We start from the raw sequence: 16,284 nt of genomic DNA, 5'->3' as shown, positions 1-16,284 counted from the left end.
TCCCTCAGTTCCTGGCTGTCCTGCCCGTCTCTCCCTGTAGTTTTCACTCAGTCTATCCTGGCTTCTGCTGTCCTGGATTTCCTCACGCTGCTCCCTGTAGACATCTCCTCTTCTCACCCCACGCATCTTCCCCGAGACAGCAGCCTTCCTCATGGCTTCAACGCCCACCTCTCTGCTGTGCTGGCCCCCAAACCTGCATGTCCTGCTGGTCTTACAGCCTGCACTCTAACAGGTATGCCCAGTTGTTGATCAGACATCTCTACAAGGCTGCATGTCCGATTCAGCTCAGCTGAACCCAAATGCACCCTCTTCCCTCCAGAAACTGCTTCTCCTGTTTACCCCCTTCTTAGTGCAGGTACCACCTTCCATGCCCGAGTCAGACCTGGAAGCATCCTGGATGCCTCCTCCTCCCTCTCCCCCCATGTTCCATTATGTACTGAATCTGTTTTACCTCCAAGATATGTCCTGCATCCCCCTCACTTCCCTATGTAAGTCCAAGTGAGACCAAAGTAATGGCCTCCTTCCTGGTCTCTTTGCCTCCTTCAACCCAATCCCCTTACTCAACACAGACTTGTCCTGCCCCCTATGCTGAGAAAACATCTTAGTGCCCTGGCCCATACATCAGGCAAAAATGACAGACACAAACAGAACCAGCTGCAGCCCTGGCCAGTGTGGGTCAGTGCATCTGGCATCATCTGGTACACCAAGAGGTTGCTAGTTTGAACCCTAGTCAGGGCACATGCCTGCGTTGCAGGCTCGATCCCCAGTAGGGGGTGTGCAGAAGGCAGCTGATCAATGTTCCTCTCTTCCTTTCCCTTCATCTCTCTCTAAAATCAATTAAAACATTTTTTTAAAAAACAGCTACCACGTCGGCCTGCGGTCCGGAGAGACCCGGGTTCGGTTCCCGCTAGGGGCACGTACCTTGGTTGCAGTTTGTCCCCAGCCCTGGTTGGGTCGTGTGGGTGGCAGCCACTCAATGTGTCGCTTTCATGTCGATGTTTCTCTCTCTCTCTCTCTCTCCCCCTCACTCTATCTGAACAAAATATCGAAAAATGTCCTCGGGTGAGGATTAAAAAAAACCAAACAGCTACCAAGTTCAAGGACCAGTATTTCTCAAGGACACCCAGCTGAAGCTGTAGTGTTACAACAACACCCTTTTCAAAGTAATGACTGTTTCACTCGAAAAGAACTTTGACCTCTAAAATCATACATTAGCAGAAACTTTGCTGTTTGAAACTCCCAGTAGGAACGAAACCCCCAGCTCCCTCCTGGAGTATGTAAGTCACTTTGCCAGAAAAGAGCCTGGCTTTCCAGCGCAGGTGCAGAACACAGCATCCTGACACAGCGTCATGGACACAACATTCCATAGCTATCTTGACTTGGTGGTTCCCAAGGGAACAGGAGCCAGGTCCACTGTGCAGCCCACACCAGACACTGGCCCTTCACACATGACCCTGCTTTGACCAGATCCTTTCAAAACACTGCTTCGTGTCACCTCACCCTTCCACAGAATCCTATGAAAACCCTTCACCTTTGCCAGGTGAGCTGCCCAGGGTTCCTGATACAATAAGCTAACACCAGATTTGTCAGACTATGGGCTTGACAAAAAGCACAAAGGCAGGCTGTCCCTCCAGTTTGCAAATACGCATTGAGCACCTACCACATGCCAGGCGTTGGCGACACAGCAGTGAATGACAGAGCCTCTGCTCTCATCCATCCCTGCTCCTTGAATGAGTCAGCAAATGATGATCAGATCACAGGGAGAAGGTGGTTGGGGGCTAGCCGTGGATGAGAATTTTGGGGAAGTTCCAAGGAACAGAACATGAGGACAGTGCGAGGCTGGGAGGCTGTGCAGGGAAACAGGTGGGAGAGGGAGGAATACACAGGCGTTCCAGGCTTACGAACCCAGGCCATCTGAGCATGTCCTTTGCTGTGTCAAGGGTCTCCTGCCTTCCAAGCTCTTTCTACCCACCTTCATCCCCACCCCGCCTGCCAATCAGAGGTTCCTGGCCATTTTCCAAGTTGGAACGAAGAGGAGAGCCCCTTCCGGCCCTGCCCCAGGGCTGAGCCTAGCTGATGACAGCTCTCTAAGGCACAGTCCCTGGGCCCTCGCAGAAAAGTGGTCTGAGAACTGAGCCCATGGCCAAGGAGAAGCAGCTCCTTGGGAGCAAAGTGTGCTAACGCCCATGCGATGAGAGTGAATGACCCAGCCCCTCAGCGTGGCTCCTCGAGTTAGGTTTCTGTCACCCACAGCCACGGTAGCAGTGTGCTCGTGTACTTCGCGCGCACAGCCTTGTGTACACTTCCAGCAATGCTCAAAGCGGTTGCCTTCTGACTTCCTATAGGCTGGAGCACGCCCAGGGCAGATGGGGGCAGTGGGCCGTCCCAGCGGCAGGCAGGGGGAAGCCAGGGAGGCAGAGTGGCCTGGCTTTAGGTTAAAACACAGTAAAGCCAACTAAAACTCCATCTGCTTTGTATCACCAAGAGCCAGCAATTCTGAGCAACACCAGTGATATAATTCCCTTCCCTGCAAAAGCCCTGTACAGTGACCCCACCCCTTATCTTGGGGGTGCACATTCCAAGACCCCCAGTGGATGCCTGAAACCACAGATAGTATGAAACTCACTATATGTTTCTTTTTTTTTTTTTCCTTTACTGATTTGAGAGAGAGAGAGGGGAAGGGAGAGGGAGAGAGAGATAGAAACATCGATGAGAGAGAACATCGACTGGCTGCCTCCTGCATGCCCCCCACTGGGGATCGAGCCCACAACCTGGGCATGTGCCCTGATCGGGAATCGAACCGGCGACCTCTTGGTGCATGGGTCAAAGCTCAACCACTGAGCCACACTGGCCAGGTTATTATGTGTTTCTTTATACACACAAAAATACCTATGGTCAAGTTTAATTTATAAATTAGTCATAGTAAGAGATTAACAATAACTAATAATAAAATAGAGCAATTATAAGGATATACTCTAATCAAAGTTACGTGAATGTGGCATCATTAAGGGAAATAAGGGTTACTTGAACTCAAATACTGAGCCCCCTCAACAGTCAATCTGATAACCAGAAGCTACTAAGTGACTAACGGCGCGTCGATGGCCTGAAGACGCTGGACAAAGGGATGATTCACGTCCAGGACAGGACCCAGCAGGTCAGCGAGAAATTGCATCATGCTGCCCAGAACTGCGAGCCATGTAAAACACATGAATTGTTTATTTCTGGCATTTTCCACTTAACATTTTCAGAGTGGGGTTGACCGCAGGTAACGGAAATCTCAGAAAGGGACACCGCGGATAAAGGGGGGACAGCTATACTGGTGTCAGCACTAAAGCTGGGGCTGGGAGGCTTTTTCTGTGAAAGGCCACAGGGGAAACACTTTAGATTTTTCAAGCTGCATGGCCTCTGTCGCAACTCAGTTCCGCTGTCATTGCACAAAAGTAGCCACAGACGATACACAAACAAGTGAACATTTCTGTGTTCCACCGTGACTTTATGGACACTGAATTTCACATAATTGTCACACGTTGTGAAATATTATTTGTCTTTTGACTTTTTCCCATTTTTAAAATGTAAAAATCATTCTGAGCTCACTGGTTATACAAAAACAGGCAGCCAGTTGGATTGGCTTTGTAAGCCACGGTTTGTTGGCTTCTGTTCTTAGCAGTTACTGCTGTTACTGTTGTATTGTAATCATATTTATATAAGCTTCAAACTTGTACATTTTTATCAGTCCTCGGACCAAAGGGTCACAGGTCCAATTCCTGGTCAAGGGCACGTAGGTTGTGGGTTGCAGGTTTGATCCCCGGCCCAGTCAGTGTCGCGCAGGAGGCAACCAATCAATGTGTCTCTCTCACATTGATGTTTCTCTTTCTCTCTCCCTCCCTCCCTCCCTTCCTTCTGCTCTCTCTAAAAATCAATGGGAAAACATCCTCAGGTGAGGATTACCAACAACAACAAAAGTACGTTTTTATTCATATCTTTTACAAGCTGGGTTTATTTGGAGAACACCAGGTACAGACCTGGCCCCGTAGAGCATCGATCCCCAGAGTACTCTGAAATACCGCCTTCCCAGAGCCCACACAGCGTGCAGCCAGGGTCTCCAGCTCCTCCCGAGGCCTCCCCTGCATCAACAAAGATCGGAAACAAATGTCAAAAGCACAGTGATTATAAAGACCAAGAAACAGACCTCAGACTACTTCAGTGCTATCACTACGGTCCCATGTGGCACGTTTACGGTTAGAAATTCTCAACGACAGAGCAATGTAAAAGGCTTTAGACGGAGTGAACCCCAAAGACACAGAGGCATGAACAGTTCTTCAGTTTCTGGAATGTACTGTGGAATGAAAGTCCTATGAATCTCTGTCCAACATAGCCCTGTGCTTAAGGCTTTTTCTATTCATATAGCTGTTGCTTCATGCAAGAAATTTGGAAAGTAAAGTTAATGAAACATGTTCATACATATGTGATTGACTAAATAAATCAATAGGGAGGAAGAGGTAAATGTCCCATTCAAATGGACCCCAACGATGCCCTGGCCGGTTTGGCTCAGCGGTTATAGAGTGTCGGCCTGTGGTCCAGAGAGACCTGGGTTCGGTTCCCGCTAAGGGCATGTACCTCAGCTGCAGTTTGTCCCGGCCCTGGTTGGGTTGTGCAGGTGGCAACCACTCGATGTGTCCCTTTCACGTCGATGTTTCTCTCTCTCTTCCTCTCTCCCTCTCTCTCCCTCCCACTCTATCTGAACAAAAAAATGGAAAAATGTCCCCAGGTGAAGATTAAAACAAACAAACAAAAAAAAACAAAAGGACTTCAATGAGCCCTGGCCAGTTTTGCTCAGTGGTTAGTGTCAGCCCACAGACCAGAGAGTTCTGGGTTCGGTTCCCGCTAAGGGCATGTACCTCGGTTGCGGTTCGGCCCCTGCCGCAGTTGCTGTCGTGTGGGTGGCGGCCAGTCAATGTGTCTCTCTCACATCGATGTTTCTCTCTCCCTCTTCCTTTCCCCCTCCCTCACACTCTATCTGAAGATAAATGGAAAAAAAAAAAAAGAAGAAGCCCAAGGATTGTGTAGGTGCTCTGAGGGTGACCCCCTGTTTCAGGTGTGGCTGCACAGTCACCTTCCCAGTGGGAGGGGATTGACTCTGCAGCAGAGCAGCTCAACAAATGCTCCCTCAGACAGGTGGTCAAAGTCAACACCAGCAGCAGTAAATTACCTTGATCACTCGGATGCTTCATAGGATCAAATGGAAATGGCACTTTACCTCCGGGTCTTCCCCAAACCCAAAACCCTCATCTAACCGTGAGAAAAACATCAGTGAAATCCTAGCGAGGGACATCTTACAACATTTCTGACAGCACTCCTCAAGACTGTCCAGGTCATCAAAACAAGGAAAATTCAAATAACTGTCACAACCAGAGGAGACGCAGTGACCAAATGAGAGGGGGGACCTTAGATGGTACGCTGGAACAGAAAAAGGGTAATAGGTAACAAGGAAATCTGAATAAATTATGGACTTTAGCCTATAATAATGTAGAAATAAGGATTCATTCAGTGTAACAAATGTACCCTAATAATGTAAACCATTCATGCTATGGGACACTGGGGTGCAGGGTTTGTGGGAACTGTGCTGTCTTTAAATTTTTTCTGTAAATCTAAAACTTTTCTAAAAATCAAGTTTAGCCCAGCCAGTGTGGTTCAGTGGTTGTGTGTCGACCCATGCACCAAAAGGTCCCGGTTTGATTCCCCGTCAGGGCACATGCCCAGGTTGTGGGCCCGATCCCCAGTGGGGAGCATGCAGGAGGTGGCTAATTGATGCTCTCTCTCATCCGTGTTTCTCTCTCTCTCTCTCTCCCCCCCTCTCTCTTCTTCTCTAAAATCAACAAAGAAAAAAAAATTTTAATAAATAAAGTTTAAACAAAATGTGTTCTTCTGGCAACTATTGGCAAAAATGGATTGACATGTAGCTGTACTACTGAACATTCATATGTCAAGAATATCAATTTTAACAAAATGATTGACAAATTTGCAGTTAAGGTTCCACACAGAAACCATAAAATTATTTATTATTACTAATGCATAACATGACTGATGAAATGTTTCAGGGATCTCAGACTATTCACACACTCAGTGATTCACTAGAAGGATTTAGGGACTCAGCATATAGCTGACCTCATGGCTAATTTCATTACCGTGAAAACGTAGCATCAGCAAAGGAAAAAGACAATGGAGGCGTCTGGGGAAATCCATACCCAGGCTTCCCCGTGTTCCTCCCCATGAAGGATCACACAGTCGACCCTCTTCCCCTAGCAATGAAAAATGCAATACCGCCCTGGCCGGTTTGGCTCAGCGGTTAGAGCATCGGCCCGTGGACCAGAGAGTCCCAGGTTTGGTTCCCGCTAAGGGCTCATACCTCTGTTGCAGTTTGTCCCCAGCCCCTGTTGGGGACGTGTGGGTGGCAACCACTTGATGTTTCTCTCTCAAATCGATGTTTCTCTCTCTCTCTTCCTCCCTCTCTATCTGAAGATAGATGCAAAAATGTCCTCGGGTGAGGATAAAAAAAAAAAAAAAATGCAATACCGTGTGCAGTTTTTCTGCCCTGGAAAGCCCATTAGAGACTCAGCACCCAGGGTGTTTATGAGGGGTAGGTCACACAGGCACCCTCTGCCTGGCAGGTGCCCAAATTCCAGATTCCCAGAAGGCAAACATAAGTCATGTTGTTTGAGCTAACAGTCCAGTCCAGTGGCCCACCCTTCTCATCAGGGAATGCGGGGATAGTTCAAGAGCCAAGTTCCCAGATATCAGCCATGGGCCAGCCCTGGAGCAGTCTCTAAAGATAGCAGTCTCCAACTTGCTACACATGCTTCCACACAAATATACAGGTATTCATTTTTTTCCCCCTTCTCAAAAAAAAAAAAAAATACATTGTGTAATTATAAAATATTAATCTGGCCCTGGCCAATTTTGCTCAGTGGTTAGAGCATTGGCCTGCGGACCAGAGTCCCGGGTTCAGTTCCCACTAAAGTTGCAGTTTGTCCCCAGCCCCTGTTGGGGTCACGTGGGTGGCGACCACTCGATGTGTCTCTCTTACATCGATGTTTCTTTCTCTCTTTTCCTTCCTCTCTCCCTCCTGCTCTATCTGAAGAATTTTTTTAAGAATGCAAAAATGTCCTCGGGTAAGGATAAAAATAAAAATTATTAATTCATTATGTTCCCCCTTTTTCTACTGTAATATTTTAATTTTATAAGGTTTTTACTGGAATGACGAAATATACAAAATTCTACGAAAGAACGCTTTAACTCTGCACTTTTTTCCTGACCAGTACAATTCCTCATTTCACTTCATGATGATTTCTGAGAACAATTTTCTTCAGTGGGGGAGGCACTGCAAATGACCCACCTCGTGTGGCAGCTGCTCCGTCGTACATCCCTGCGCACGGGCAGCATGTCCTTTCAGACCACCATCTCCTTGGGCGAGTGTGGAGAGAGGTACTATTCCACAGACTCTGCGCCATCACGATCCGTGGGCATCGCGAAAACAGCTGTGGTCCCGTCGGCTCCCTGGCTTGGAAAGTGTTCTTGATTGGCACAGATTTATATTCCTGTATTTGAAATTCTACATGTGAGGTGAGACTTTGTTGTCATTAGATATCCCTCCGTTATGTTCATTCAACCCACCACTGCTCCCTGGGCATCGGGGGTCTCTCCAGCTCCCGTTTTGATGTCAACTTTGGGTGTTGAATCCTCCTGCGTGCCCAGGGTCCTGACCAGGCTGGCCCTGCCATCTGTGGTGGTCTCTGCCAACAACACCAACAGGTCTTCTGAGTCCAATTCTGATGCCCCACAGAAGGGCCGAGCCTCCTGCCAGGCACCCTCCAGCTGGGCATCTGCCATTTCTCACCCCACATATTCCATGCCCCCCGAATGCCCCTCTCTGGAACCATCCAGGGAACCCCGCAGTTTGAGCTACATGGACCAACTTCTAGGTAAGGCCCTTAGGGAGCCCACTTGCATGCAGGGAGCCCCAGCAACCCTCTCTCTACGCTGGACCCTGTCCCGCCCTCAGACTAACCCTGCCCCCCCCCCCAACTACAGAGCAGTAGCCGCCGGCTCCGTGGTCTCCAGCATGCTCTACGGGCTGCGTGGGCAAGTGACCACGGGGACAGCTTCCAGGTCCACAGCACACACTGCATGCCGGGCCCTTGCTGTGTTCATTACGTGACCGACTCGTTACACGGACACCCACAATAACTAGGTAAGCTTATCATCCTCTCCCCTGCCTATTGCACAGATGAGAACACCGAGGGCTGGAGGGTGAACTGGCCTGGCTGTAGTCGGTCCGCTGGAAGAATAGAGCTGAGCGGAGGCTCATGCCAAGGCCCCGTGGACAGAGGGCCTCTCTGTGACTGTTGATGAGAACGCCCTTGGTTTGGGGAGCCCTCGCTCAAGCTGACCATCTCTGCCCCCGTGCCAGAGCTCATCAGACCCCCAGAAAACACAGCTTGTTCATCCTGTCAAGTTGTCCTCCAGGGCTAGCACTCGATCACCTGGCCCCACTCATTTTCCAGCTTTCTCCTGGGACCTTCGCCCCTCGCCCCCCCTCGAGCCCCCTCGAGCTGTTCTTCCGCAGCTCCGCACCTGCGCACACGCTGTTCCCACTGCTTGGCACGCCCCTCCACTACCTGCCCTCCCACGAGCCCCATCTCCTCTCCAGGGAGGGGTGACTGCTTTCAGAAGGAGGGTGTGAAAGGTTCGAGATCGTAGAGGTGAGGGGGGATCTAGGAAAGACTTGCAGGAGGGCCGAGTCCATTTTCCCAGGAGTAATGGGGAGTCTGCCTCTCACCCCAGGGCTGCGGGGGATGAGGGTCCTGATGGCACCTCTGAGCACTCCAGCCAACGTCCGTGTCACACACGCAGTAGCTGAGGTGCGGGGTCGAAGACTAGAGCCTGCTCCTGGCCGTGCCCACCTGCTGCCACCCAGCAGGCGGTCAGAGGTGCAGGATCGGGGACAGGACTCAGAAGGCTTGATGGGCGCAGCAGCCTGGAGTGGCGCTGGAAAGCACTCTCCCCAGGGCCCAGCAGCGACAGGCTGCCAGGCGCCAGCTCCAGAGGGATCTGGGAGCTGCCATCCAGACGACAGGCACTGCCCAGCCAGGGGAGTAGCTGTGGGCAAGGAGGCCTCCCGAGGAGGCTCAGAAGTGGCCATAAGCTCAAAGTCAGCTGGAAACTGGGCCAGGCCCAGATGGCCCAAGACAACTCACCACCTGTGGGAGGCTGAGTGACAGCCGCCCCCCCAAAAAAATGTCCACGCCCTAATCCCCAGAACCTGCGATTCCGTCACCTTCCATGGCAAAGGGACTTTGCAGATGTGATTCCGTTAAGGATCTTGAGGTGGAGGAACACCCTGGATTATTTGAGTGGGTCCAATGTCATCACGGGTCCTTACAAGAGAGAGGCAGGGGGTCAGAGGCAGAGAAGACGTGATGATGGAAGGAGGGGAGGAGAACAGGGAGGGAGCGACGGGAAGATCCTGTGTGACCAGCGAGAAGCTGGAGGAAGGATTCCTAGAATCTGGAAAACGCAAGGGAAGGGATTCTGCTCTAGAACCTCCAGAGGGAAGGCAGTCATGCCAACACCTTGGTTCTAGACTTCTGAGCTGGAGCTGCATTGATTTAAGGGGATCAAGTAATGTCTTGAGCCACAAAATTTGTGGCAATTTGTTACAACGGCAGCAGGAAACCAATAAACCACCATATATCAAGTGAAAACTTTGCACCCACCACTCCCTCCCCTCCCCCTCCACCGCAAGCCCGGAGGGCTCAGAAATAGGGTGGCAGATGGAACAGAGAGAGATACAGGACACCCAGTTAAATCTGAATTTTAGATAAACAGTGAATAATATTTTAGTATAAATAGCCCCAAATATTGCATGGGACATAATTATACTTAAAAAAAAAAGTATCCGTTGTTCATCTGAAATACAGATTTAACTGGGTATGTTTTACCTGCAACCCTAGCCAAAAGCAGCAGCTGTGGAAGAAGGAAGCAAGGAAGAGAAAAAACCCACACTCCTCCTCATGCTGTCCACCACAGGCTCCGGGGGGAGGGGAGAGATTTCACGTTAAATCAAAGTCTGAAACTAGACTTTATTTTTTTAGTTCTTTTTAATCCTCACCCGAGGACATTTTTGCATTTATCTTCAGATAGAGAGGGAGGAAGAGAGGGAGAAAGAGAAAGAAACATCGATGTGAGAGAGACACATCGACCAGTTGCCACCCACACGACCCCAACAGGGGCCGGGGACAAATACAACTGAGGTACATGCCCTTAGCGGGAACCGAACCCCGGACTCTCTGGTCCTCAGGCCGACACTGTAAGTTCTGAGCCAAACCGGCCAGGGCCTGGATGTTTTTAATGAATGAATCAAGACACCCCATCTCCCGACCCAATTTCCTAAAAATGGACATTAAAAATCATGGGGAACTTCTGGGCTTTTTATCCAGAGGGTGGCCGCCCCCCAAGCCCCCTGCCCAGGAGGTTCAAGGGGCTACAGGAAATAAAGCTGAGGTCACCATCACACCCCATGAAGCTGTCTTGGACCAGTGACAGTGGGATGGATCCGCTCAGTCTGCAGCCCAAGGTGAAGGTGCAGATAAATGCCAGCTGTGATAAGGAATCCTGTATTTTCTCCATACCATTCCCCCAACTTGATTGGGGGCCACTGCGGGGCAGGAAACAGGCCTTTTCCATTTCCCATGCCCAGCTTGTGACCCTGCCTGTAGTTTGTTTCACGGGGAATGGTCACAAGTAATGTAGCTATATGCCCACAAGGTGGCGCGCGTGACCACTGCAAAAGACTGTGCCAGGGCTATGGTTTTTAAAATTCAAATTTTAGATTAGTTTTAGTTTTACAAGATTGTTGAGAATCTGATACACAGGGCTCCTGCATAGTTCACATCATTAAAAAACCAATATTGATTCTACCTTCTGTTTATGATTTCTGGAAATTATATTTTTTTCTTTATTGATTTTAGAGAGAGAGGAAAGGAGAGGGAGAGAGAGAGAGATGGAAACATCGATGAGAGAGAATATTGATTGGCCGTCCCCACCTGCCCCCCACTGGGGATTGAGCCCACAACCTGGACATGTGCCTTGACCAGGAGTCCAACTGGCGGCTTCTTGGTACATGGGTCAACGCTCAACCACTGAGCCACACCGGCCGGACTGATTTATTTTTATAAAAATGCTGTGTTCACAAGGTGCTTGGTGCTGTTCTTCATGGATGCGATGGTCTCTTTACAGTCCCCATCATTTACATACGTGCACTACATAGTTGCTGAGTATTTTATTTTATTTATTTTTAATTTTTTATCGTCACCTGAGGACTTTTTTTTTTATTATTATTTTGTTCAGATAGAGTGGGACGGGGAGAGAGAGAGAGAGAAAACATCGACGTGAAAGGAACACATTGAGTGGTTGCTACCCGTAGGGCCCGGGACAAACGGCAACCAAGGTACGTGCCCTTAGTAGGAACCAAACCTGGGTCTCGTGCCCTTAGTAGGAACCGAACCTGGGTCTCTCTGGACCGCAGGCCGACGCTCTAACCCCCCAGCCAAGCCAGCCAGGGCGTTGCTGAGTATTTTAAAGTAAATAGTTATCTATTTCTTAACTGCCCCTCAAATTAGACATTGTAGTTACGAGTCTCACAGGCTAGCTCTTCGTGTTTTATTAATGATTTCTGTTGCTCTCCATCACCAACGGAGTGGATTTTTCACTATGTCCTCCGAACTAAACCTACTACATGGAATTCCGAGCAGTGAAAACAAGCGTCAACAGAAAGGAGTGGGAGGGACCTGGGGCCCGCCAATCGGCCGGCTCAGTTCTCGCCGGCGCTGGGTTTTGCGAAGATTGACTCGTGATAACCTGCACAACCTAGCCCTTTGGAGTCTTCAGCTTCTCCAGCTCCATTCTGCCGGCGAGAGGGCCCCACGGATTCCTCCGTTCCACTCTGCGCGTGGAGCCGCCCTCCGTGGTAGTGCCGGCACTGCGGACCGCAGGCCTGAGGCCTTTGCCGGTGGACAGGCACAAGCGGAGCTGAGATTCGTATCCGGAATTGGGAGGTGGCTCAACAGCCAGAGCCTCTGTCGCTCCGTCCCTGTCCTGTTGATGAGTGGCGCCAGGCGACAGACTGGAAGCTGGATCCGTTCCCCAGTCGTCACAGCGCTCTGTAAGTGCACCGTGGGTAACGCTGGGTTTGCGCCACCAACATCATTTGTGCGAATCCGTGATCACGGCTCTCAAAAGCATGCGCTGCAGCCTTCCAGGCGTCCCAGACCTCTTTGAGCCTTCGAAAGCGGGTGCTGCCCTGGCCGGTTTGGCTCAGCAGTTAGAGCCTCCGCCTGCGGACCGAGGAGTCCTGGGTTCGGTTCCCGCTAGGGGCACGCACCTCGGTTGCAGTTCGTCCCCGGCCCGGTTGGGGTTGTGCAGGTGGCAACCGGTCGATGTGTCCCTTTCACATCAATGTTTCTCTCTCTCTCTTCCTCTCTCCCTCTCACTCTAAATGCAAAAAAACAAAAACAAAAAACAAACAAAAACAAAAAACAAACAAAAAACCTCTGGTGACAATTTAAAAAAAAAGAAGCTGGTGCAGTATCCCCAAATCTATCCCTCTTGCTGCACAGGTGTCCATCGGTCATGGGGTCATCACTTTTCCATTTGGGTTTCTCCTTTTTCAAAGGCTGGTTGCGACCTAAAGCAACTTGACCGAATGTTTCTGAACAGGACCGGCCCAGGGCCGGGCTGCCTTGGGCTGGCGCTAGTGTGGGGGTTCTTGACCCCGTGCAGGGAGGATGTCACACACGGGTCCAGGAGATTTGAGGGTACGCTACTGCAGCTGGGACAGTGAACAGAGGACGGGCTTAGGGTAGAAGGGGCAACAGGAGGGCCGAGGCGGGGCTGCTTGGCTCCCTGGAAACACGATAGGAAAGAGCCATGTCGGGGCTGCTTGGCTCCCTAGAAACACGATAGGAAAGAGCCATGTCGGGGCTGCTTGGCTCCCTAGAAACACGATAGGAAAGAGCCATGTCGGGGCTGCTTTGGCTCGCTGAGAAGTCGGAGGAAAAGGGGCCTTGGAGGCAGGATCCGAGGTTAGCCTGGGACGAGCTGCTGCTGCCCACCGCTCCCCTGGTTGCAAGTCTCGTGGGGACCCTTAGAGTTTAGGAGGAAGTAAAAAGTTCATGCCCGAGAAGGGGCATGGGCGTGCTCTACAGCAAGCCCTCGTTGAGTCTGTCTTGGGAGGTGTTTTTTTTTGTTTTTGTGGGCTAGGATCTCAGGGGAAGTTTTCAGCAGAATGTTCATCAGCTTCCCAGGTGTGTTTATAATACACCAATGCATCCAAATGAGCAGCTGGGCGGGGTATCATTCTCTGGTCAGCCTCCCTGCTTCCCTTTTACCTTGGGTCTGTCTGGCTCTAATCAGGTTCTTTGTTATTTGTTCCCCTGACCCTTGGAGGTAGCTGGCACAAATGGCATTAATTAGCATTAATGTTCTCTAGCTCCCTGACCAGGGTGATTTAAGCTGCGGTGTCTGGTGTCTGGTCAAGGAGCGGAGGTAGGAACCCTATGCTCTCAAGTGTTCTTTGTGAAGGACCATAAGGTCTTCCCCGGCTGACTCAGCAGCTGGCTGTAAGTTGTTCAAACTGTCTGGCCTTGTTTATGTATCCTGCCTCAGTTTCCCCATTCCACGTGTCCGGGAATTTTCCTAGCTTCTTACTCTCCTGCCTCAAAATGACCAAGTGGACATTGTGTGTCTCCAAGTGGGGGTCCTGGAGAATGACAACGTCGCTTTGATGGGACTCTGCCTGGAGATGAACAGCCAGCACGGTGTTATCTGCCCCTCCACGGGGCCGTGAGGGAGGGGCTCCTGCTTGGTAGTTGCCCCAAATGCCCCCGCTATCCGGAATGGCGCCTCAAAGACTTCTGTGCCCACGAGGCCAGACCGCCGAGCAGAAAAGCGACCCCACCTTGCGTTTAGTTGCCATGTCTCCTTAGCCATCTCTGGGCTGCGACAATCTCTCAGACTCTCGTTTTTGATGACCTTGACAGTCACGCAGGGGTGCATGAAATCAATCCCAGCTAACATCACACGCCTCACCAAATTAGCCTGACCGGATACAGCAGGCTGAACTTTAAGTTAATCATTTCGTATGGACTGCGAATGATGTCCTAAATATCTAAATGGCCCTTGGTGGGAAAAGTGTTCCCCACCCCTGGGGGGCCTGCTCGTGGGGTGTTCTGGAAGGCACCCTTCGAGTGGGATTAGGCTGACATTTTCTCTTGATTAGACTGAGGTTGTGGGTTCGGCGGATGAAGGATTCATGGCACCATATCAAGAGCACACTCCGTCACTGTGACTTATCCCTGTTGGTGCTGACCTTGGTCCCCTGGCGGAGGTGCTGTCTGTCCAGTGTCACCACTGTCCAGTCACTCTTCTTCCTTCCCTTGTCCAGACTGTGCTCTTCGGCTCACGTATTGTTTAGACGTTTGTTCTTGTTTTTCCAACCATTGCCTGCCCCTCCCCTTCAGTTAGGAGGGTGTCAAGGACAGGGAGCTCCCGTCACGTGGTGTGAGAACAAAGGGAGGACCTGCAGCCCAGTGGTCTGCAGCCTAAGACAATTGCTTGGGGTTCCTGCCCCTTCTGCCTCTCCAGTTATCCAAGTAAAACCCCATCTGTGTCATTAAAGGATCTCAGAAGGAGCACCCGGGAGGGGACAGCCAGAGAAGAACAGTGTCAGAAGGGCAAGGGCAGAGCATCACCATGCCCTATGAGCAGCACCAGGACGCGCCTGAGAGCCGGGCATTGCATTGGTGCCCGTGCCTGGCCTGCAGGAGGTGCTCAAGAGTAAGTGAATGGTGCCTGAGTAAGTGAATGGTTGGCGGCTCCTCCCTCTGTCCACGGCAGCCAACTTGTGGTTGGAGCAAGATCCCACTGAGTAAGTCGTGCCATGTCTTGCAGCTGCTTAGAAACCCTTCAGTGACTTCCCATGGTCCCGGGGGGCCCTGCAGCTCCCCCCCATGCCCTGGGCCTGGCCATGCCTCCCAGTGTGCATGGCTGTTCTGTCCTGGGACCGTGCCGATTCCCCAGCTCAGGGCCTTTGCACTGGCTCTTCCACGCCCTCATGTTTCAGGCCTCAGCTCAAATTCCACCCCCCAGAGACCTTCCTGGTCCCTCTCCTCCCCCACCTCAGACGCTCAGATGAACAAGCAGAGGCAGAGAGGGTGATGTCTTTTGAAGACAGACAGGGTTCAAGGACAGTGTGGGGAGACCCAACCTGGTCAGGGGCTAGGAAGACCCCAAGGGTGAGCCCTGAGGTTCAGGAGGGGTGGGGGTGGAGGGTTTATGCCCCATCCAAACCCCCTCTCTACCCCCTACCCAGCTTAAATTTTGCAGTTGATTCCTGTGACTGCCTCTTGCCACCCACAGTGACCGGCAGGGGAGAGGGGTGGAGACAGCCTCCTTCGGGGTATTTTGTGAGCCCCTGCTCTGTGGCTAGTGACATCCTGGTTTTGCTGAAAGTGTCTCTGTGAGGTCAACCCACAGTTTCTCACCATGATAAAGCTCTGTGTTTCTGCTTTTGTGGTGCACAGGCCTTTCTTCTAAAACCATAAAAGGCGTCAAAATCTCCTCGCTGCTACGCTCTGTGCAGATGCTGCTCATTAGAAGCGTCTTTCCGGCAGAGCTGAGCCAGACCCCGCGGGGCAGCTGCTGGCTCACCTGTGTCAGCCGCTCATCAAGGGATCGCCTTATATGGCGAAAAGCTGCCACCCTCCTCGAAGTGCAGCCCGGGGCGGGGCGCACAAAGGAAGTCCTCAGTTTCTAAATCGGCTTTGCAAGGATCTTTGCGGAAGATCTGACCTCCAAGCCCACAGGCAGCTTGCTACCTTTCAGGAAGGGGCAGTGCAGCTACAGCGACCAGGAGTGAGGAGCCAAAGATGCATGGGGGTGTCATCCTACATCCTGCCCAGCAGCGAAAAACGAGAAGAGATACTGGAGCCTGTGTTGCTTGGGGAAGACCAGCAGACAGAGGCAGTGGGACTTGTAACGAGGGGAACCAGATGAAGCTGCCATTTGGTTTCGAGTATGACAGCACTGGTGAATGCTGGCTGCTGTTGGCTCATGTAACACCTCACAACAACTGGGCAGAGTAGGAACCATTAATAGTCCCACTTTGCAGATAAAGATAACTGAGGTTCAGAAGAGGCAGTGGCCTAACTAAGGTGAGTAACGTATCTA

The 16,284-nt window shown here is 51.1% G+C and overlaps 1 pseudogene; it reads right to left on the bottom strand.

The window, feature by feature from the left end:
* Window positions 1-11,790: 11,790 nt before the first annotated feature.
* LOC118638987 overlaps window positions 11,791-16,284 on the bottom strand; it is a 30,735-nt pseudogene continuing 26,241 nt past the window's right edge.

The sequence above is a fragment of the Molossus molossus genome, unplaced genomic scaffold (genome assembly GCF_014108415.1).
Source record: "Molossus molossus isolate mMolMol1 unplaced genomic scaffold, mMolMol1.p scaffold_m16_p_21, whole genome shotgun sequence".
In the NCBI taxonomy this organism is placed as follows: Eukaryota; Metazoa; Chordata; class Mammalia; order Chiroptera; family Molossidae; genus Molossus; species Molossus molossus.
This window is presented reverse-complemented; position numbering and strand designations above follow the sequence as displayed.